The 9,454-nt window shown below is 42.3% G+C and overlaps 2 non-coding genes across 2 annotated transcripts; one reads left to right on the top strand and one right to left on the bottom strand.

Moving 5' to 3' along the window:
* The first annotated feature begins 986 nt into the window (after positions 1-986).
* Positions 987-1,093, top strand: LOC123389143. Its single transcript, XR_006603676.1, has one exon. It is a non-coding gene; the product is annotated as a U6 spliceosomal RNA (small nuclear RNA).
* Positions 1,094-9,091: 7,998 nt separating this feature from the next.
* LOC123389141 lies at positions 9,092-9,198 on the bottom strand. Its single transcript, XR_006603674.1, has one exon. It is a non-coding gene; the product is annotated as a U6 spliceosomal RNA (small nuclear RNA).
* Between the last annotated feature and the right edge of the window lie 256 nt (positions 9,199-9,454).

Raw genomic sequence — 9,454 nt, 5'->3', positions numbered from 1 at the left:
ATTTATTTTTGCTTTTTTTGCTTGTGTTTTTGTCTGGTATCCAGAAAACTATTGGCAAGACCAATGTCAAGGAGAAGTTTTCCTATGTTTTCCTTTAGGAAATGTAGTTTCTTGCATCACCTTTAAGTCTTTAATCTATTTCAAGTTAAGACTTATGAGTGATATAAGGTTCCAGTTTCATACTGTTTATGTGACTATTCAGTTTTAAATATCATTTATTGAACAGACTATCTTTACCCATTACATATGTTGGCCCCTGTCAAGTATTAGGTGACTGTATGAAAGGATTTATTTCTGGACTCTCAATTCTGTTCTACTTGTTTATTGGTCTGTTTTTATGCCAGTATACGTTATTGTTTTGAGCATGAGGGCTTTGTAGTATAGTTTCAAATCAAGAAGTGTAATTTCTCTTTTTCATTCTTTCTCAGAACTGCTTTGATTATTCGTTGTCTTTTATGGTCTCATATACATTTTAGGATTCTTTACTTACTTCTGTAAAAAAATAATATTGGATTTTTTTTAAGATTTTTAAATTATTTATTTGACAGAGAGAGATGACAAGCAGGCAGAGGCAGGCAGAGAGAGAAGAGGAAGCAGGCTTCCTGCTGAGCAGAGAGCCTGATGCGGGGCTCGATCCCAGGACCCTGGGATCATGACCTGAGCCGAAGGCAGCGGCTTAACCCACTGAGCCACCCAGGCGCCCCTAACATTGGATTTTTGATAGGAATTGGATTTACAGATGGTTTTCGGTAGTATGGACATTTTAACAATGTTAATTCTTACCATTCATAAATATGAGCTATCTTTCCATTTGTGTCTCCTTCAATTTCTTTATCAATGTCATAGTTTATGGAGTACAGATCTTTCATCTTCTTAGTTAAATCTATTCCTAAGTATTTTATTATTTTTGATGCTATTGTGAATTAGATTGTTTTCTTCATTTTTTCAGATAGTTCATCATTAGAGTGTTAAAATGCTCCTGTCTTGTGCTTACTTTGGCAGTACATATACTAAAATTGGAATGATGCGGAGAAGATTAGCGTGAACACTGAACAAGGATGACATGAAAAACTGGTAAGCATTCCATATTAAAAAATATGAAACAAAACAAAATTCTTGTCTTTTATATATTGATCCTGTATTTGGCAGCTTTACTAAATTTGTTTATTCAAATTTTTTGTGAAGTTTTTAGGATTTTTTAACATGTAAGGTCATGTTATCCAAAAAAGAAAACTTTAATTCTTCCTTTTTTTTTTTTTTTTTTGGAGTCTCTTATTTCTTTGTGTTCCTTGTTTCTCAGGCTAGGACATCCAGTAATATGTCAAATGAGAGTAGTGAAAGTGGACACACTTGTCTTTTTTCTGATCTTTAAGGGGAAAACTTTCAAACTTTTATGATTGAATATGAGATTAGCTCTGGGCTTGAAATATGTGTTTTTTCTTTAATGGATTTTTTAAATTATTTTTTTAAATTTTTTATAAACATATAAGGTGTTTTTATCCCTAGGGGTACAGGTCTGTGAATCACCAGGTTTCCACATTTCATAGCACTAACCATCACTCACCATAGCACTTGCCCTCCCCAATGTCCATACCACCACCATCCTCTCCCAACACACCTCCCCCCAGCAACCCTCAGTCTGTTTTGTGAGATTCAGTATTTTATGGTTTGTCTCCCTCCCAATCCCATCTTCTTTTATTTTTCTTTTCGTACGCCCAAAACCGCCTATGTTGCATCTCTACTTCATCATATCAGGGAGATCATAGGATAGTTGTCTTTCTCAGATTGATTTATTTCGCCAAGCATAATACCCTCTAGTTCCATCCATGTCATCACACATAGCAGGATTTCATTTCTTTGATGGCTGCATAGTATTCCATTGTACATATATACCACATCTTATTTATTGATTCATCTGTTGAAGGACATTTAGGTTCTTTCCATAGTTTAACTATTGTGGACATTGCTGCTATAAACATTTGGGTGCATGTGCCCCTTCAGAATGCCACGTTTGTATCTGTAGGGTATATACCCAGTACTACAATCACTAGGTCATAGGGTAGTTCTGTTTTCAGGTTTTTGAGGCACTTCCACGCTGTTTTCCAGAGTGGTTGCACCAGCTTGCATTCCCACGTACAGTGTAGGAGGGTTGCCCTTTCTCCACATCCTCGCCAGCATCTGTCATTGACTGACTTGTTCAATTTAGCCATTCTGAAAGGTGTGAGGTGGTATCTCATTCTGGTTTTGATTTGTATTTCCCTGATGCCGAGTAATGTGGAGCATTTTTTCATGTGTCCGTTGGCCATTTGGATGTATTCTTTGCACAAATGTCTGTTCATGTCCTCTACCCATTTTTTTATTGGGTTATTTGTTCTTAGGGTGTTGAGTTTGATAAGCTCTTTATAGATTTTGGATACTGGCCCTTTATCTGGTATGTCATTTGCAAATATCTTCACCCAGATAATTTCTGAGAGTCATCTTTTGGCTTTGTTAACTGTTTCCTTTGCTGGGCAAAAGCTTTTTGATCTGATGAAATCCCAATAGTTCATTCTTGCCCTTGCTTTTCTTGCCTTTGGCGATGTTCCTAGGAAGAAGTCGCTGCTGCTGAGGTCAAAGAGGTTGCTACCTGTTCTCTCCTCAAGGATTTTGATGGATTCCTATCTCACATTATGCTTCTTCATCCATTTCCAGTCTATTTTCATGTATGGCGTAAGAAAATGATCCAATGTCATTTTTCTGCATGTGGCTGTTCAATTTTCCCGACCCTAAGGCCAGGGGCTACTTCTCTTCCCCGGGGGCGACGTGCTGCGCCTTCCCCACACTTGCTCCTGGGGAGCGCGGTGACACACGTGTGTGACCACGCTTCTCTCTCAGGCAGAAGGGATTCTAGGGCAAAGAGTATTTCGCTCCATGCGGGTATCTTTCAACCAGCTGTGGAGACTAGCTCAGGCAAGCAGCAGCAGCGTCCCCAAACCCAACTCTGATTTCCCAAAGAATGCTGTGCTTTCCTAGGGGAGATGCCCAGGCAAAGAGGCTTTCGCTGTATGCGGTTTTCTCCCACCGCGAGACTGGGCTCAGGCAAGCAGCAGCAGCCCGCAGAACATTTCTCAGTGAATGCTGGCCTTTGGCTTGGAGCGAACAGCACTTCGCAGCTGCTACCTCAGCAAGGCTTCAGTCGCATCAGGGAAGAAGAGCTGCGGGAGATCTTGTGCCTCTTCGGCCTTGCTTTCCTGGGCTCAATGTTCGCGTCCTGGGTTCACCCTGCCAGTCCGAACTAAGCAGACACAGCCACAACCCTGCAGTAGCGTGTGTAGCCTAGGGTGGCACTCTATGCACACTAGCATCTCCCGGTGTAGGCAGCGCTTGGCCTTTTACTCTGGCGCTCAGGCGGACTCGCGGACTAGGCCACTGCTTTCCCCACAGGAAAGGAGAGGTGACAGGATCCCTGCACACCGCCCCGTGCAGTGAATAGGGATTTTTGCGGGACTTCCCCACTCCTTCCCCTTAAACCCCGTGCCTCCCCCAAGCTTCCACATCCTGGAGGAAGATGGCATATGATGGCCAGTTCTTTCTGGGAGTTGTTTCTCGAGTTCAGGGTAGGCGCCTGGTGGAAAGCCCATGTCTCCACCACGGACAGGTGGCCAAGGAGCTGCTGTCTCCTTGGGCCCAAAGGCTCAGGACAGGCATGTTTTCTGCCCAGACTCATTACTCAGAGTGGAGCCCTTTCCTCTGCCCTAATCTTCCCCTCGTGTCTCCTTAGCAGCCAGGCTTCCGTCGCTCTGCAGTGACAGACGTGTCCCTTTCCTTAAGGCTCTATCCACAGGTATCACCGCGCTTCTCTCTCAGGCAGAGGGGATGGCCAGGCCAAGAGGATTTCGCTCCATGCGGGTTTATTACACAGTGCTGTGGAGACTAGCTCCGGCAAGCAGCAGGCAACATCCCACAGACCAGACTCTGATTTCCCAAAGAAAGCTGTGCTTTCCCAGAGGGGATGCCCGGGCAAAGAGGCTTTCGCTCTATGCGGGTTTCTCCCATCATGCTGCTAATACTAGGCTAAGGCAAGCAACAAAAGCAGCCCACAGAACCGACTCTGATATCCCAGCGACTGCTATGCTTTCGCAGAGAATTTCAGCTTGGCGCAAACCGCACTTCGCTGCTGCTTCCTCAGCAAGACTTTGTTCATTCGCTCTGTCGAGGCCGGGAAGAAGAGCCCCGGGAGAGCTGGTGCCTCTTAGGCCTTGCTTTCCTGGGCTCCAAGTTCGCGCCTGGGGTTCACCTTGCTAAGCAGAACTAAGCAGACACAGTCACTACCCTGCAGCACCATGCGTGGCCCAGCATGGCACTCTATTCCTATTACCATCTCCTGGCATAGGTAAGGTTTGCCTTTTGCCCCGGCGCTCAGTCAGACTCGGGGTCTAGGCCAGTGCCTTCAACATAGGAGAGAGGAGGTGACAGGATCCCTGCACACCGTCCTGTGAACTAAATTGGGAGCTTTGGGGACTGATCTCTCTACTTCCCCTTAAACCCCGTGCCTCCTCCAAGCTTCCACAGAGGGGATGCCCAGGCAAAGAGGCTTTCGCTCTATGCGGGTTTCTCCCATCGTGCTGCGAATACTAGGCCAAGGCAAGCAACAAAAGCAGCCCACAGAACCGACTCTGATTTCCCAGCGACTTCTATGCTTTCGCAGAGGTTTTCAGCTTGGCGCAAACCGCACTTCGCTGCTGCTTCCTCAGCAAGGCTTTGGTCGTTCGCTCTGTCGCGGCAGGGAAGAAGAGCCACGGGAGAGCTGGTGCCTCTTGGGCCTTTCTTTCCTGGGCTCCATGTTGGAGCCCTGTGTTCACCCTGCCAGGCCGAACTAAACAGACACAGCCACAACCCTGTAGCACCGTGCGTGGCCTAGGATGGCACTCAATGCATACTTGTCCTTTGGCCTCGGCCCTCAGGCGTTCTCGCGGACTAGGTCAGTGCCTCCTCACAGGGAGGAGATGCGACAGGATCCCTGAACACTGCCTTTTACTGGAATGGGGAGCCTGCCACCGACGACGCTGTCACATCTTGGAGGAAGATGGCTCTGACTGCGCATTTCTCGAGGGAGCTGTTTCTGTGAATTCTGGGTATGGCGCCAGGTAGCTAGCCCAAGTCTGCCCTACGGACAGTTGTTCTAGGAGATGCTGTCCCCTTGGGACCAGAGGCACAGGACAGGCCTGCCTTCTGCCCAGACTCCTTCCTCAGAGTGGAGCATGCGCCCCTGCCCTAGTAGTCCCTCCATGTCTCCTTAGCAGCCAGGCTTCCTCTCTCTGCACAGGGAGCAGGTGACATTTGTCTTGCCACCAGCCTGCTGTTCCTGCCAGGGCAGGCTCTCCTGCTTCCCAACCTTTTCCCGACCACAAGGCCAATGGCTCCTTTTCTTCTCTGGGGGTGGCGTGCTGCGCCTTCCCCAGACTTGCTCCTGGTAAGCGCAGCGACAGATGTGTGCAACCACGCTTCTCTCTCAGATCTCAAATACACAACATAACCCTACACCTAAAGGAGTTGCAGAAAGAACAACAAGGAACGCCTAAACCCAGCAGGAGAAGAGGAATAATAAAGATCAGAGCAGAAATCAATGAAATAGAAACAAATAAAGAAACAAAAACCTCAATAAACCAACAACAACAACAAAAACAATAGAACAATAGAACAAATCAATGAAACTAGGAGCTGGTTCTTTGAAAGAATTAATAAGATTGATAAACCCCTTTCCAGACTTATCAAAAAGAAAAGAGAAAGAACCCAAATAAATAAAATCATAAATGAAAAAGGAGAGATCACAACCAACACCAAAGAAATACAAACAATTATAAGAACATACTATGAGCAACTCTACGCCAACAAATTCAACAATCTGGTAGAAATGGATACATTCCTAGAGACATATAAACTACCACAACTGAACCAGGAAGAAATAGAAAACCTGAGCAGACCCATAACCAGTACGGAGATTGAAACAGTCATCAAAAATCTCCAAACAAACAAAAGCCCCGGGCCAGATGGCTTCCCAGGGGAATTCTACCAAACATTTAAAGAAGAATTAATTCCTATTCTCATGATACTGTTCCAAAAAAAATAGAAATGGAAGGAAAACTTCCAAATTCTTTTTTACTGAGGCCAACATCACCTTGATCCCAAAACCAGACAAGGATCCCATCAAAAAAGAGAACTACAGACCAATATCCTTGATGAACACAGATGCGAAAATTCTCGCCAAAATACTAGCCAGTAGGATTCAACAGTACATTAAAAGGATTATTCACCACGACCAAGTGGGATTTATTCCAGGGCTACAAGGTTGGTTCAACATCTGCAAATCAATCAATGTGATACAACACATCAATAAAAGAAAGAACAAGAACCATATGATACTCTCCATAGATGCTGAAAAAGCATTTGACAAAGTGCAGTATCCCATCCTGATTAAAACTCTTCAAAGTGTAGGGATAGAGGGCACATATTATCAATATTATCAAAGCCATCTATGAAAAACCCACTGCAAATAGCATTCTCAATGGAGAAAAACTGAATACTTTTCCACTGAGGTCAGGAACACGGCAGGGATGTCTGTTATCACCACTGCTATTCAACATCGTACTAGAAGTCCTAGCCTCAGCAATCAGACAACAAAAAGAAATTAAAGGCAACCAAATTTTGCCAAATTGGCAAAAGAGAAGTCAAACTATCCCTGTTTTCATATGATATGATACTGTATGTGGAAAACTTAAAGGACTCCACTCCAAGTCTGCTATAACTTGTATAGGAATTCTGTAAAGTGTCAGTATATAAAATCAATGCACAGAAATTGGTTGCATTTTTTTAAACCAACAAGACTGAAGAAATAGAAATTAAGGAGTGAATCCCATTAACAATTGCACCCCAAACCCTAAGATACCTAGGAATAACACTAACCAAAGAGACAATCTATAATCAGAAAACTCTAAAATACTCATGAAAGAAATTGAAGAAGACACAAAGAAATGGAAAAATGTTCCATGCTCCTGTATTGGAAGAACAAATATTGTGAAAATGTCTATGCTACCTAAAGCAATCTACACATTTAATGCAATCCCTATCAAAATCCCATCCATTTTTTTCAAAGAAATGGGACAAATAATCCTAAAATATATATGCAACCAGAAAATACCTCGAATAGCCAGAGGAATATTGAAAAAGAAAGCCAAAGTTGTTGGCATCACAATTCCAGAACTCAAGCTCTATTACAAAGTTGTCATCATCAAGACAGTAGGGAACTGTCCCCAAAACAGACATGGATCAATGAAACAGAATAGAGAGCCCAGAAATACACCCTCAACTCTATGGTCAACTAATTGTCAACAAAGCAGGAAGGATGTCCAATGGAAAAAAGACAGCCTCTTCAAAAAATAGTGTTGGGAAAATTGAACAGCCACATGCAGAAAAATGAAATTGGACCATTTTCTTACACCATACATGAAAATAGACTGAAAATGGATGAAGAAGCATAATGTGAGATAGGAATCCATCAAAATCCTTGAGGAGAGAGCAGGTAGCAACCTTTGACCTCAGCAGCAGCAACTTCTTTTTAGGAACATCGCCAAAGGCAAGGGAAGCAGGGGCAAGAATGAACTATTGGGATTTCATCAGATCAAAAAGCTTTTGCCCAGCAAAGGAAACAGTTAACAGAGCCAAAAGATGACTGTCAGAAATTATCTGGGAAAAGATATTTGCAAATGACATACCAGAAAAAGGGCCAGTATCCAAAATCTATAAAGAGCTTATCAAACTCAACACCCTAAGAACAAATAATCCAATGAAGAAATGGGCAGAGGACATGAACAGACATTTGTGCAAAGAATACATCTAAATGGCCAACGGACACATGAAAAAATGCTCCACATTACTCGGCATCAGGGAAATACAAATCAAAACCAGAATGAGATACCACCTCACACCTTTCAGAATGGCTAAATTGAACAAGTCAGTCAATGACAGATGCTGGCGAGGATGTGGAGAAAGGGCAACCCTCCTACACTGTACGTGGGAATGCAAGCTGGTGCAACCACTCTGGAAAACAGCGTGGAAGTGCCTCAAAAACCTGAAAACAGAACTACCCTATGACCTAGTGATTGTAGTACTGGGTATATACCCTACAGATACAAACGTGGCATTCTGAAGGGGCACATGCACCCAAATGTTTATAGCAGCAATGTCCACAATAGTTAAACTATGGAAAGAACCTAAATGTCCTTCAACAGATGAATCAATAAATAAGATGTGGTATATATGTACAATGGAATACTATGCAGCCATCAAAAGAAATGAAATCCTACTACTTGTGATGACGTGGATGGAACTAGAGGGTATTATGCTTGGCGAAATAAATCAATCTGAGAAAGACAACTATCCTATGATCTCCCTGATATGATGAAGTAGAGATGCAACATATGCGGTTTCAGGCGTACGAAAAGAAAAATAAAAGAAGATGGGATTGTGAGGGAGACAAACCATAAAATACTGAATCTCACAAAACAGACTGAGGGTTGCTGGGGGGAGGTGTGTTGGGAGAGGATGGTGGGGGTATGGACATTTGGGAGGACAGGTGCTATGGTGAGTGATGGTGAGTGCTGTGAAATGTGGAAACCTGGTGATTCACAGACCTGTACCCCTAGGGATAAAAACACATTATATGTTTATAAAAAATTTTAAAAAATACTTTAAAAGATCCATTAAAGAAAAAACACATATTGCAAGCCCAGAGCTAATCTCATATTCAATCAAAAAAGTTTGAAAATTTTCCCCTTAAAGATCAGAAAAAAGACAAGTGTGTCCATTTTCACTACTCTCATTTGACATAGTATTGGATGTCCTAGCCAGAGAAACAAGGAAAACAAAGAAATAAGAGTCTCAAAAAAAAAAAAAAAAAGGAAGAAGTAAAATTTACTCTTTTTGGATAACATGAACTTACATGTTAAAAAATCCTAAAAACCTCACAAAAAAATTTGAATAAACAAATTTAGTAAAGCTGCCAAATACAAGATCAATATATAAAAGACAAGAATTTTGTTTTGTTTCATTTTTTTTTAATATGGAATGCTTCCCAGTTTTTCATGTCAACCTTGTTCAGTGATCACGCTAATCTTCTCTGCATCATTCCAATTTTAGTATATGTGCTGCCAAAGTAAGCACAAGACAGGAGCATTTTAACACTCTAATGATGACCTATCTGAAAAAATGAAGAAAACAATCTAATTCACAATAGCATCCAAAATAATAAAATAGGAATAGATTTAACTAAGAATGAAAGATCTGTACTCCATAAACTATGACATTGATAAAGAAATTGAAGGAGACACAAATGGAAAGATAGCTCATATTTATGAATGGTAAGAATTAACATTGTTAAAATGTCCATACTACCGAAAACCATCCGTAAATCCAATTC

Source organism: Mustela putorius, unplaced genomic scaffold, assembly GCF_011764305.1.
Source record: "Mustela putorius furo isolate JIRA1106 unplaced genomic scaffold, ASM1176430v1.1 tig00003954_pilon_pilon_pilon, whole genome shotgun sequence".
Taxonomy (NCBI): domain Eukaryota; kingdom Metazoa; phylum Chordata; class Mammalia; order Carnivora; family Mustelidae; genus Mustela; species Mustela putorius.
This window is presented reverse-complemented; position numbering and strand designations above follow the sequence as displayed.